General features: G+C 37.0%; 1 pseudogene; it reads left to right on the forward strand.

Annotated features, from left to right (window-relative positions):
- Positions 1 to 14,507: 14,507 nt before the first annotated feature.
- LOC149237903 (GDSL esterase/lipase At4g10955-like) lies at positions 14,508 to 15,212 on the forward strand (annotated as a pseudogene).
- The last annotated feature ends 396 nt before the right edge of the window (positions 15,213 to 15,608 follow it).

Below are 15,608 nucleotides of genomic sequence, written 5' to 3' on the forward strand. Positions count from 1 at the left end.
ATCAATAACACGTACCCTTTACCGAGAATTGATGACTTATTCGATTAGTTCAAAGGAGAAGCAATGTTCTCTAAGATCGACTTAAGATCCGGATACCATGAGGTACACATCAAAGAGGAGGACATTTACAAGACCACTTTCCAAACTAGGTATGGGCATTATGAATTTGTTGTAGTTCCATTTGGATTAACTAATGCTCCAGCTACGTTTATGTGCTTGATGAATAGTGTGTTGTATCTGTATTTAGATAAGTTTGTTATTGTGTTCCTTGATGACATACTAGTGTATTCTAAAAAGGAGGAAGATCATGTCGAGCATTTAACAACAGTGTTCAGGTTGTTGAGAGAGTATCAGTTGTATGCTAAGCTCAACAAGTGTAGTTTTTTTCAAACTGAGGTACACTACTTGGGACATGTTGTCTCCAAAGAGGGCATTGCAGTAGATTCAGAGAAGATAAGGGCCATCATGGAGTGGGTAGCTCCTAAGAGTGTGGATGAAGTAAGATATTTCATGGGTCTGGAAAGCTATTATAGGAGGTCCATCAGGACTTCTCCCAGATTGCTTATCCTATCACATCATTGCAAAGGAAAGGTAAGAATTTCCAATATATAGAGGAGTGTGAGGCTAGCTTTGAGCAGCTTAAGTAATTGCTGACACACACACCAGTGCTACAAATTGCAGATTTGAACAAAGAGTTTGTAGTATGCACAGATGCTTGCAAGAGAGGACTTGGTGGATTCCTTGTGTAAGATGGACAAGTGGTATGCTATGAATCATAAAAGTTGAATGAGAATGAGAAAAACTACCTGACACATGACTTGGAGATAGCAACGATCATACATTCATTGAAGATGTGAAGGCACTATATTCTTGGTAGGAAGTTTGTACTTATGAGTGATCATATTGGGTTGAGGTATTTATTTGACCATCCGAATCTGAATTCCACACAGGCTAGATGGTTGGTCATGATCAATGAGTTTGATTTCGAGATCATGTAAATCAAATGTAAAGAGAGCAGGGTGGCAGATGATCCTAGTAAGCGGGTATAGGTAAATCACTTGGCAACTATGAGCTCCTATGAATACATTGACTTCATTGAAGAGATTTTACTATTGGCCAAATCCGAAGAGGGATGTAGCAGATTTTGTGGCTAGGTGTTTTCATTGTCATCAAGTGAAGGCAGAGTGTAAACATCTAGGTGGATTTCGACAACCGATCGTGATTCCAAAAAGGAAATGGGAGGTAATTTCCATGAACTTCATCCCAGGGTTGCTAAGGAGAGTGAGAGAGCATGAATCCATCATGGTTATCGTGGACAGATTGACAAAGGTTGCACACTTCATTTTGGTGAAGTCTACATTCTCAGCTAGTGATGTAGCACAAGTATTCATCATAGATGTGGTTAGACTGCATGGTGTTCCAAAGAATATTGTGTCAAACAGGGATGCGAAGTTCACTTCCAAGTTTTGGACGGAGTTGTTTGCAAGTTTCAGCACAGAGTTGGCCTTCAGTACATCTTATCATCTGCAGAAAGATAGACAGACAAAGAGGGTCAACATGATATTGGAGGGCATGTTGAGGATGTATGTGATGAATCAGTAGGAGAAGTGGGAAGAATATCTCCCCTTAGTAGAGTTTGCATACAACAACGGTTATTACGAGTCATTGAGGATGATTCCTTTTGAAGCATTGTATGGACTGAGTTGCAATACTCCCATCACTTAAAGTGATCTAGTTAATAAGGTATTGATTGGACTACACATGTTGGTAGTGTTAGGCCCCTATAATACTAGTGATTCCCCCATTACTATTGTCATTGTATCCTTTATTGTTATTATTGTGCCCCTATTGTCCCCATATTTTTATTAGTATGACCCATAGAAACCCACTATTGTTATTTTTGTGCCCTTATGTTATTACTGTTATATCGACTTGATTATATTGTGATCCCTTAGACTCCTATATATAGAATGGAGGTTTAGTCATTTGTATCATCCAAGAATTGTTCGTTTGTGTAATGTAAAGAAGGTTTCCCCCTCGAAGATTATGAATTCTAAGGCGTTGATCTATCTTTTCTATCTTTTTGTGAGCTAATTTCCTAACATTTGGTATCAGAGCTTTGGATTCTAGGGTTTCACTGCTCCAAACAGGTTATCGTGGCATTTTCACTATAATTTTTCTCTGTGATGTTTCAGAAGCTAAAACAAAAACCCAATTGAGCCGAAATCATTCTGAACTTCGAGTCCGAATTTTAGAGTTTGTCTTGATATATTTGCACAGATATGATCTGAGGAATTTAGGGTTTTTGTAGACTCTCGAATTACATTCCAAACAAGTGATCTGGGGAAAATCGTCGTAACTTTTGTTTTGAGCATCCGATTTAAATTTCGTAAGAATTTTCAAAAAGAGGACGGCCTGTATTTTTGGGTGTATCAGTTTCAAGTACTAAGGTCGAAACAATGACACGTGGCACGTCGTACAAATTAGCTCTACTGAACTAGTCTATAATCAAGTCACCGTGGGAGATTTAGCATAACTCTTCCTTGGAGAATCCAATCTTGATCATATTTGCGGGGTTAAAAAGAGGACTCAAAGGGCTACCGCAGGACACTATTTCAAATATTCGAGGTTCGTAGTTACAGAGATACAACATAATATTCAATATCGAGCTCTTACATAGTAAAAGAAAGGTGTGTAGTTGTTTTAAATTTTGCATAAGATTGGTTTGAAAAATTGGTTTGAAGGAATTCAAGGGAATAGTGAAGAACTATTAGCATTAATTAATGCCCCAAAGAAAGAAAATGGAAACACCTAATAAGCAACCTGAAAGCTCTAGCATGACTCGTGAAGAAGAGGAAGAAATGCAACATAATATATCAAAATTAAAAGACAAGTACAACAAATTTCACTCTCACTAATGGTAAATGAAGCCAAGATGAATGGCGTGGAAGCTAATATGAATGGCATGTAAGTTAAGATGGATGGCGTGGAAGCTAAGATGGAAGAATTGAAGATAAATCTGAATATGTTGCTACAAGAAATGGTCACTAATGGTGAAAGGGTAGTAAAAGAAACTCTTGATGAGAACAAAAGAAATCTTCATTATGATTTCATAGACTCTAATGTTGGATTGAAAACCCACCATGTTCCAAAAATTTATATGAGGAAGTTTGATGGCAAGGATCCCGGAACATGGATACTACAGATGGAGAAATTTTTCGATCTCCATAATGTGCAAAACACACAAAAGTTACGTATTGCAACTTTATATTTGGAACCAAATCAGTTTGTATGGTATCGATGGCTTTGCTCTCGTAAAAAAATTGTCACTTGGGAATCTTTTATGGAAAAAATGATAGCACATTACGAAGATACAAAAAGAAACACCTTTTTTATCCAATTGATAAATCTCAAACAAAAGGGTTCAATGATGGAGCACATTGAGGACTTCCAAAAGTTCAACATAAGGGTAAAAAATATTCCAGAGGAGCATAGGATTGATGTGTTCATAGGGACTTTAAAGGATAATATACAACATGAGGTTCACCTTTAGGAACTTGATTCATTGGAGAAGGCATTCAGATTAGTAAGAAAAATGAAAAGCAAAGTTATGGCAACTAGGAAGCCTACCACTCACAACTATAAAGATGGAAGTGTTGTTGCTCCTAGCCTTCCACAACCTATAAGATTGACACCACAACAATTGGAAAAAAAAAAAAAAGCAAAAGGGCTTTGTTACAGTTTTGATAGCAAATACATTAAAGGTCATAAGTGTGCTGAGAAAAAATTATTCTACATAGATTGTGAAGAAGAAGAAAAAGAACAAGAAATTTCAAAAAAAGAGGATATACTCCAGGAACAAACCCTAGATAAAAAAGAAATTAATCTGACCATATCTTGTGATGCATTCGCTAGAATTACCACTCCTCAAATATCAAGATAAAAGGACATATTAAAAAGAAAAATGTAATATTTTTTATTGATTCGGGAAGTACCCATAATTTTATTCATTGTAAGATAGCAAAAGAATTGAATGGCTTCCTATATCGAGCACCAGAGTGTCAAGTGATGGTTGCAAGTGGAGGAACCATAAATTGCTCTGAAAAGTGCCATAATATCAAGCTATCCATGGGAGAATATGTATTGAATAGCCCAATGTTTTCCATTGCAATGGGTGGTGTTAATGTTGTACTAGGAGTCCAATGGCTACAATCCTTGGGTACAATAGCTTTTAATTTTCAAGAAATTTTCATGAAATTTTGTGCAGAATGAAAGGAAATTGAATTAAGGGGTATTGGAGAGAAACCAAGAAAGATAATCAGCTCTCACTGTATGAAAAAGCTTCTAAAGAAGGAACAACGAGGTGTAATTGCACAATTATGTTCGCTAGAGGTTCCCACATCGAAATTATTTATTTCTCCAGATCTCCAAAAAGTCTTGGACAATCATTCCAAGGTATTTGAGACTCCCAAAGGTCTCCCACCTATTCGTGATCATGATCATTCTATTCATTTGATTCCAGGAAATGTTCCTCCAAACATCAGGCCGTACAAATATCCTTATGTCCAAAAGAGTGAAATTGAACGTATGGTTGCAGAAATGCTAGAGGCTGGTATAATTCAACCTAGTCAAAGTTCTTTCTCTGCTCTAGTAGTATTGGCGCACAAGAAGGATAGATCATGGCACATGTGTCCAGATTATAGGGAAGCTCAAAAATCTCACTATTAAAGATAAATTTCTCATTCCTATCACTGATGAATTATTGGATGAATTGCATGGATCAATTTACTTCACCAAGTTGGATCTTCGTTCAGGATATCATCAAATTAGAATGAAGATTGGAGACATTCCGAAAACAACATTTAGAACTCATGAGGCTCATTATGAATCTTTGGTCATACCTTTTGGCCTTACCAATGCACCTTCTACATTTCAAGGTTTGATGAATTCCATTTTCAAAGCCTTCCTTAAAAAATTTGTGTTAGTATTTTTTGGTGATATACTAATCTACAACAAGTTTTGGAAGGATCATGTTGAACATGTTGACAAGGTGCTCAAACTATTGGAGGAGAAAAAATTATATGCAAAAAGCTCCAAATGTTTCTTTGGAGTACAAGAGGTGGAATATTTGGATCATATTGTATCTCATGAAAGTGTTAAGGTAAACCCTAGCAAAATTAAAGCCATTAAGGAATGGAAAATCCCCACATCCATAAAGCATCTGCGAGGATTTCTCGAGTTGACAGGGTATTATCACAAGTTTGTTAATAATTATGGGAGAATAGAAGCACCTCTAACAACATTATTAAAGAAAGATGCATTTTCATGGACTCCAGAAGCAACAAAGGCCTTCGAACATCTTAAAGAGGTAATGTGCCAAGCACCGGTCTTAGCTACGCCGAACTTCACAAAAACCTTTATTGTGGAATGTGATGCTTCATGAAATGGAATTGGTGTTGTTTTAATGCAAGATGAAAGACCCGTTGCTTTCGAAGGTCGTCCAATCAAGGGAAAGTATTTACACAAAGCTATTTATGAGAAGGAAATGTTGGCAATACTACATGCACTTAAAAAATGGTGACCCTACCTAATGGGAAGCCACTTCAAGGTAAAAACGGATCATGATAGTCTTAAATACCTTTTTGAACAAAAATTATCCTCTGAAGAGCATCAAAAATGGGTCACAAAAATGTTGAGTTACGACTTTGAAATCATCCACAAAAAAGGGAAGCAAAATGTTGTAACAGATGCACTCTCAAGAAAAGATGAGGATGTGGAAGAATTGTTGTGCACCATTTCTATTATCCAACCAAATTGGATAAACGAAGAAAGGGAGGAATGGAAGAATAACGAAGAAGTGTGGGCACTCATTCGAAAGCTACAACAAGATCCCAGTACATCTAATACATTTAGCTGGAAAAATGATTCGTTGTGGTACAAAAAAAAATTATCCTCTGAAGAGCAGCAAAAATGGGCCACAAAGATGTTGAGTTACGACTTTGAAATCATCTACAAAAAAGGGAAGCAAAATGTTGTAACATATGCAGTCTCAAGAAAAGATGAGGATGTGGAAGAATTGTTGTGCACCATTTCTATTATCCAACCAAATTGGATAAACGAAGAAAGGGAGGAATGGAAAAATAACGAAGAAGTGTGGGCACTCATTCGAAAGCTACAACAAGATCCCAGTACATCTGATACATTTAGCTGGAAAAATGATTCATTATGCTACAAAGATTGATTATACCTATGTAAGAATTCCCAACTCAAACAAAAGATTCTTATAGAATTGCACACTTCTCCCTTAGGAGGGAACTCAAGATTTTTAAAAACTTACCACGGGGTTAAGAAGGAATTTTTTTGGGATGGCCTTAAATCGGATATTCAAAAGTTTGTGGCAGAATGTTTGGTTTGCCAACAAAATAAATTTGAAACAATTAGGACCCCAGGTATATTAGAACCTTTATCCATTCCAAGCCAACGTTGGGAGGAGGTTTCAATGGATTTTATTACAGGTTTACCCAAGTCCGAAGGAAAGAGTGTCATCATGGTGCTGGTTGACAGACTTACCAAGTATGCACACTTTTGTGCATTATCACATCCATTTAGAGCAGTATAGTTTCTACTGCATTTATGGAAACAATTCAAAAACTACATGGAAACCCAAAGATTATTGTAAGCGATAGAGATCCCATTTTCACTGGAAATTTTTGGACAGAATTATTTTCTTGTCTCGGTACTCAGTTAGCTTATAGCTCATCTTATCATCCTTAATCTGATGGGAAAATTGAGATAGTAAACAAATGTTTGGAAGAATATCTTCGTTGATTTGTATCTGATAAATAGACACAATGGGTCAAATAGTTGCCTCTGGCTAAATGGTGGCATAACACTTCCTTCCATACTGCAGCAAAAATGACCCCATTATGGCACTTTATGGATATCATCCACCATCCATCACATCATATTTAAGAGAAAATTCTAAGGTTCAAGCAGTTACATCACATCGGGCATCAACAACAAGTTCTCCAACTCTTAAAGGATAACCTCACATTGGCCCAAAATAGAATGAAACAACATGCAGATCAACATCGCAGCGAAAGAAGTTTTAATGTAGGTGACTGGGTATTCCTACGGCTACAACCATATAAACAAATTTCCCTCAAGCAAGCTAAGAAGGATAATAAATTATCACCAAAGTATTATGGTCTGTACAAGGTGTTGCAAAATATTGGTACTATGGCATACAACTTGGAGCTTCCTGCAGTTTCCCGAGTGCACCCAATTTTTCATGTTTCATGTTTAAAAAAGGTTATAGGTGACAAGCTCCCAGTTCAAACAATATTGCTAGAACTTGACGAGGAAGGAAAAATCATATTGGAACTAGAAGCAGTCACAAAAACAAGAACTCGACAACTACGAAATTGATCAATTTGAAAGTATCTCATCAAGTGGAAGAACTTATCCGTTGAAGATTCCACATAGGAGGATGAGAATTTTATACAAAAGCATCCATAACTACTCAAACATTGAGGACAACGCTTTTCAAAAGGAGAGGAGCATGTTAGGCCCCTATAATACTAGTGATTCCCCCATTATTATTGTCATTGTATCCCTTATTGTTATTATTGTGCCCCTATTGTCCCCATATTGTTATTAGTATGCCCCATAGAAACCCACTATTGTTATTTTTGTGCTCTTATGTTATTACTGTTATGTCGGCTTAATTATATTCTGACCCCTTAGACTCCTATATATAAAAGGGAGGTTTAATCATTTGTATCATCCAAGAATTGTTCATTTGTGTAATGTAAAGGAGCTTTCCCCCTCGAAGAGGCTGAATTCTAAGGCATTGATCTATCTTTTCTATCTTTTTGTGAGCTGGTTTCCTAACAGGAAGGCATGGAGATGGAAATGCAGGTGATCAAGAAAAATCTAAAGGCAGCACAGGATAGGAAAAAGAGATATGTAGATCGGAACAGGTTGTTAAAAAAGTTTCGGGTTGGGGAACATGTGTACTTGTGCATCAAACTAAAGAAGATCCCCTTGTGGATTGGATCATGTGCCAAGTTGGCACCACAATTTTGTGGACGCTTCAATATCATTGAAAAAATTGGTCCAATTTCCCATTGAATTGCACTACCTCCAATAATGAAAGTCCATGATATTTTCCATGTGCCATTTCTTAAGAAGTATGTTAAGGATGTTGATCATGTGATTGACTGGCCTATATTGCAGGTGTATCAAAGTCCATTGTCCCTTCTACGTTTTAAAAGGCACGATTTCCTGATCAATCGGAGCCACTCTTTCTATTCATCCACCCATTAGCTCTTGTTTGCTTTGGTTTTTACGAACTATAATTATGCATTCAAGTTTCGACAGCTGAATCAGAGCTATATAAATGAAAATAAGGAGGTGTGAGGATGTCCCATTTTGTAAGAAGTCGTAAGTCGTCCTCTTAGTGTTCATGGTTAAACTACACAACATAAATTTGTCAGTTTGATTATATATTTTTGTAAACATTATAAATTTATGATAAATCTTTAATATTATTGTTATTTCAATATTTAATAAATAAAAAATAATTTGTTCTTATATAATGTTAGAAAAAATATTAATATCGAATATGTTTATTAAACGGCATACATATTATTTATATAATTATTTATGATTATATTTCAGTTGTTCAGCGACCAAATTCGAGCAAGAAACGAAAACAAGGAGATGGGAGGATATCCCATTCCATAAGAAGTGGGTCTTCATGGTTAAAGGTTATAAATTGATAATGTATTTGGTATACATTATAAACATATTATTGATTTTTAATACTATTGTTATTTCAAAATATATATATATATTATAATATTATAAAATATTAATTTTTAATATGTTAGTTAAATTGCATACACCTTTTTTCCATATTCTATATTTCTAATATTATAAAAATTTATGATGGAATTGTTTCTTATCTTACACAGTAATGGATAATCCATATTATCTATGAAATAATGTTTATCTCGTGCGTGGTAAAATGTATGTTTTCATGTAGTGTAATAAATTATAAATATCTTTTCTAAATATTTTGGTATATGGGATGTTTTGTAAATATTTTATGTTCATGATAAAAAAAAATTAAAGTTTACTTGGAGTAAACATTTAGAGTAATTAAACTTAGCAACTTCAAAGTTCAAATGTTTGAAGTTGTTTCAAAGTTAATTAGTATCATTGCTATCATAGTCAACTAAATCATTGATAAACTTCATTAAGACACTTAAATTATTGATAAATTTTCATAATCATTGCCACATACCCAAAAACTGAGATTAGTGTCACATCACTTGCATTTGAGTTAATAGTGTTAGGTTTTTATGTTATCTTGAAGCTCTCACTGCATCGGTCCACAACTAACTTGTAGATGTATAATTCTTCTATGTTCTAATTTTATTTGGTTCCAGGGTTTCATGGTGTGAGTAGGTCCACTACCCTTCCCATTATAGTGGGAACCTATGCCTAAATACCATTGTTATATGCTATGACTTAAATCTATGTATGGGTATCCCCTAGATGACAGTTAGTGCCCTAGGTTCTTTAACCCCACGGTGCACACTCTTACACTCTGCGACTCCTCCTATGCAACCATAGTGCTGGGATCATCGACCAAAGTTTTGGATTATGATATGGTGAACACTCTAATTGTTCTTTCCATTCTTTAATATAAAGTATGTTAACCCCCTTCCTACTTGGTATAAAATTACACCATGATTGCCATGGGAAATATGCCAACCATATGGAAAACCAATCCTCTTGCCCCAACTCATCAATACTAGGTGGGATTCACGTGATGGCTCAAATCTTGAGGTACGGGCATGGTGAAGATGGAGCGTTGGACATCCGATGGTGGAGGCTCGCTCTTCAAACCCTACATGATTTTCTCACACATTCCTCAAACAGATCTCGATCCCAACAAAGGAACCATTTGTTGGCTTGATGGGGTCTGGCCCCAGGTTCAGAGTTAGTTGCACCAACCAACAAAACCCTACACTGTCGGCCCTTTCGGAAACAACCTACGTAGCACAGGTTACAGTCTCACCCGAGGCAATATTTGGGGATGACAGAACCAGCTTTTTGCATCGAGAGGTTTGTGTGATGGGTTTCTATTACTTCTAGGGCTTTATTCCGACCTTCGCGGACCATAACCCTTGAAACGCAAAAATTATAATAACTTACAGATAAGATATTCTAACTCTACGTCGGTTTCTTTAAACATTCATAACATCAAGTAAACTAACAAATCTACCACTTTCGCGCATCTATTAAGTGTTTCTTATGATAATTGCAATAAATAGAGTGAATTCACAGTAATTGCAGAAGTAAACATAAACACACAGATACATAGATCTTGCTCCAAAAAAGTCTTTATTATATTCAATTCTTCAGTTACAAACTCTTTCTTCCCTACGCACACAACTGCAGGGGCCCGCGCACTAAGTTGCAGACTTACCAAGATCTCTGCGTACACAGCTGCAGGAACCTTCTCCTTCACCTCAGTACAGAAAACAAGCTCTTCTTCCTTAGATCACTTGCTCATACATAGATATTCAATAGATTTATAACTCCTATGACTCGCTATGACTCCTTTTTATAGCATCTTCTTTTTACAATACCATGGTCTGCGAACCATGGGCAGGTCACAAAACCACTTAACTTCTAACATACTAAGGGGCTTTGACCTTTCCAAAGTCCATTTGGCTTCTAACGTCCTTCGCTCCTCAAAATGCGGAGACTTTACAAAAGTAACAATACCATTTACAAAATTGACCCCAGGGGACCCTGTCCCAATAGACACTTAGAATTTTCTTGGAGCACACTTGGAAAGTGTGGCATACTTGGATTTTTGGATGAAGAAGACCTAGGAAGAGTAGGAAAGCGCAAGAGGACATCGGGATCAGCAATTATGGATTGCAAGAATCAAGTTGCATGTGTGTTTTCCTCACCAATTTTGGCATGCATGGCATATGCATGTGGATTATTTGTCATGATCTATCACTGGCATGGAGGATTGTCTAAATTGACAGTGGATTTTCCTAGCCTAACCATTTCCTATATAGCCATGATGTTGTGCATTTATTTCTTTGTTTTCTAGTTGGTTATGATATTTCCTCTAGCTTGGGTTGAGTTATTAGTTCCTGGAAGCCCTGGTTGGACAAACGTTCTGGAAGCCCTGTAATAACTTGTGTTGAGTTACTAGTCCTGGAAGCCTTGGTTGGAAAAACTCTCTGGAAGCTCGATGACAACTGTGGGTTGAGTTACTAGTCGTAGAAGTCTTGGTTGGAACAGATGCTCTGGAGACCTAGAAGGATTGGGTAGAGACCAATTTGATGATGGTTTTGTGATGTCCGACCATGAAGTGAAATCATTGTTTGTGTAGTGCCCACTCTAGTTTTCTGACCTTAATATGACATTATCTTAGACACTTTATTCTTTCAGGACCTCAGATTGAGGATCTGTACACATGACACTATTATTAGCGATTGAGATATTCATGGTTGTGATGTTTATGAATGCTTTCCATTGATATTATGATAGCATGAATGGTTATGTATCGTATCTATCAGTATTCTGATGATTGCAACATTAAATAGTTAAGTTGGTCTCTATTTGAATTTATGATGAGGGTAGTAAAGAATATGTATGCGCTCTACTAAAAGCATAATGATGATAAATTGATGGATAGGTATATTTCTACGATGTTACGATGTTGATAGCTTAATGAATATGTATGTTTCCATTGATGATTATTGATGATAGCCATGAGGGATGTGTTCCCTATGTTACCTACTTCCTTTAGTTCAGACTTACAATGGACAATGATGTGAATGACCAGGAATTGTTAATGATGCTATTATGATAATGACTAACATTGAGAAACCTTGTTACTGATGATTATTGAGTATGGCAGGAAACCATCAGAGGCACTCGCATATGACATGTCGATGACCCCTGGTTTGAGGAAAATTCATATTATTTTATCTTTTAAAGTCTAAGTCGATCTTGAAATATGCCATATATGTTTAACTATATTTTGATGATATGTTAATGGTTGCAGGCACAAATTAGTTGCTTGACCAAATGACCCACATATGGGTGATGGGGTTGTACAGGTGGATGGAACTACATGGGAGGGGTGGGACAGAGTCCCTGATCTCACCCACTAGCACTCCCGCCGTGACTTGGGCTGGAAGGGTTGAAACACCTTCGCCTTGAAGATCACGATGCCATGAGGGCAGGTCCCAAAGTTGGGTCGCTCATGAGGAGTTTACTGGGGGGCGCGCATCAAGGCGGATTCCTTGATCCCCGGCACCATTAGTCTCACTATAGCAGGCAACATAAGAGATGATAGTGGTCTATGACGTTGCACTATACTTTCCCCTCGTAGTCACTGGATGCTTGAAAGGCAAGTGGTGTGGCACCCTTGGAACTTCATGGGAAATTCTTGAAGGGCACGACCAACTTGGCACCCTTGGCATCACAAGTAAACTATTAGGTGTGGCACCCTTGGAACTTCTAGGAAAGTTCTTGAAGGGCACAACCAGGCTTGGCACCCTTGGAATCATTAAAAATAAATAATAATAAATAAATATAAGTAAGGAATGAAAACTAGGTAAAGTTACATCAAGGGTAAATGATGATTAGAAACCAAGGTAATTAAATCAAAAATAAAACTTGGAATAAGGAGGATCATAGGAAGAAATAAAATAGAGTACCTTAAAAACTCTACCCTTCCCATGTTGGAAAGTACTAAGAAGATTATGTGGTTTAATTAGGTAAAAAGGGGAAAGAGGGACATAATTGTAAGGATGAAGATTAATCCTAAACTAATTAAACCTAATTAAGAAAAGAGAAAGGTGAATTAAAATAAGAGTAATAAATTAAATTTAGATAAATGTAAAGAACCTCCATGTGGCAACAAACAACATAAGAATATCCATCTAAGAGATAACTTGAGTTAAATTAGGGAATAAATAGGGGATCAAATCTTGACTCATTAATTGACTTTAAGTAATGAACACAAATTAAGGAATAAAAGGGGGAATAAAGAGACAACTAGGAGAAGAAATAGGAATCTTGTTGAGGTGAGGAAAATATTAGTTTTAAATAAAAATTTAAGTAAATAATTTTGGGAGACCCTTGATGTGAGAATGACACATGGGTGGGTGAATAATCAAGCTATTGAATTATAAAAAAAATAATTAATTATGCATGACATGACAAGTGTCACCTATGAGGACTCCTATAAAAGAAGGGGCAAGTCATGGAAGAAGGGACTTTTTGGGTAACCCTATTGTTGGATGGATGATATGATGTTAGAGCAGTGATTACGAAACTATAGTGAGTTTGGTGAGGTAGAGGATTTTAGAGAGGGGACTCTTGAGCCAAGGAGTGCTCTCCTCTACCAGCTAGTGCATTCCTCCATTGTACAACCCCATTGCAGCTCAGGGGTCCGCGGGGAAGAAGAGTACCCAAGGAGTAGGCTGGGAGGTTAACCGGTGGGTATTCACATTCGGATCAAGTACGTCGTCATTCACTTGCGAAGGTGATCGGCAACAAGGGAATACCAGTAACAACAGAGCAAGTGGAGTCTCGCCTTCTGGTGAACGGTACACATGTGTTTCATTACTATTTGATCTTAATTAACAGTATGTAAATGTCGTGATATGTTTCCTGAAATGATTTTCACGAAAGTATTAGACAGTGCTGAATAAATTTGAAATTTCAATGCATTTCTCTTCTGGTGGTGTTTTGCTGTGATTATAACATAAAAATACATATCTCTATATAGTATGGAATTGGACCTTACACGAAATGGACCTTACACTTGGTATCAGAGCCATGTTGAACCCTTGAGACCTATGGGCCCATTCATGCATGGCTAGTTTTGTTAAATAATATGATGAAAATCTCTAACTAATGTGACTAACTCTGACCTCCTCCTTCGTTTATCCCTTGCAATTTCGTCTGGCGAGGAATTTTAAAGAATCTCTTCTCACGAATTCATCAATTTTAGTTGTTGCCCTGTTTCTTCCTTTGAAATTCTATCCGCCGGAGAAATCTAAAACATCTTTGTTTAAATTTCACGAATTTTGGTCTTTTTCTTCTTCAATAGCCTAAAATTCCATGGCATTTTTAGAAACGCTGTTTAATTTCATAAATTCTATTTTGCTTTGTTTTTATCCCTTGAAATTCCAAACGTTGTGGAAGATTGTTGAATTTTTCTTAAACTCCAACCGTTGGAGCACTATAATAATGATTTCTATACCAGAGTGGCGACATTAGCAATTCCAAGTTTAACCGGCTCGAAATCGACTTTTTCTTCCATCTCGCTTTTCGATTGAATGTCACAGCGAAAGTATTTGAATGCTATTGTTTGCACTTGGAGAAGGAAATGCTCGTAGGTGCAGCGAATCGAACTCATCGCATGTTCTAGGAGGTTCCAACAAACAACCATTATGCGCGATGATTTCAATCTCATCCTCAAACAAATAAACAAGGTTTCCCGTCTCGACGAAGCTCTCCGGGTTACTAAACAGATGGTGAGGGAATACGGGGCTCAAAACGTTTCTCTCGCCGGCCATTCCCTTGGAGCCGCCATTGCTCTCAAAGTCGGCCGCATAATGGCCGAGGAGGGCCTTAATATGGATGTCCATCTGTTCAATCCTCTTTTCTTTTTTTTTCTTTCATTCGTTTCGGTCAAGGATGAGAAATTGGGCATTTTTATTCATAAGATCCGGGAGAGTGCCGCTGGACGTCTGGCTAGAGGTAGGAAGGACGATGGCCAAGCTCAGGCGACCTTCATTGCCCTCCAGAAATGGTTCCCCAATTTGTATATTAATGTCTATGATCCGGTGTCTTGTAATTATTTCTATTATTTCAGAGCTCGGCGGAGCTTTATTGCTCACAGTTCTATTATTAATTCATTATTGTATTTATTGGGGCGAAAGCCGGAGCCCCAACATCTGTTTCCCTCTGCAATTCTATTTATTAATTCCACTGGTCCCAAGGAATTCAAAGTAGCTCATGGACTTTATCAATGGTGGTCAGAAGACACACAGCTACAAACATAACAGTATAGCTTGAATGTGCAGGAGTTTGCAGACCTTGTGAACAAATTTGAGGAAGTTACAGTTTTCGGTACCTCTCAACATTCTATGTAAGGTTTTCTAAATCGAAGGAGAATAGTTGCAACTGCCTTTACAAATATGAACCCTAGTAATTCCACGCGTATTGGGTATTCGTGTTTTCGCCATGACTTCAGAGGAGGTCCACAGCAACTGTTTATGAATTTTCAACCATGAAGTGAAGGAGTGATGTTCTCTCACAGTGCTCTAATATTCCACGAATCAAAATTTTAATCAGGCATACAATTAAGGACAATTTGAACCCTGTTTTGATTTCATGATTATTTTTCCACGATCTGAGAAAACATATAGAGTTATTAAAGGATCGGCAGAGACATTGAGAGACTCTTTATGATGAAGTTTTGGCAATACTCTAATAATGGATTATCTTCATTCTTTCATATGTTTCAGGAATTTTTTTTTTTTTTAAGC

This window comes from Pinus tabuliformis, chromosome 8, assembly GCF_031772625.1.
Source record: "Pinus tabuliformis cultivar Carrire ecotype Pingquan chromosome 8, CPIR1, whole genome shotgun sequence".
NCBI classification, from domain to species: Eukaryota; Viridiplantae; Streptophyta; class Pinopsida; order Pinales; family Pinaceae; genus Pinus; species Pinus tabuliformis.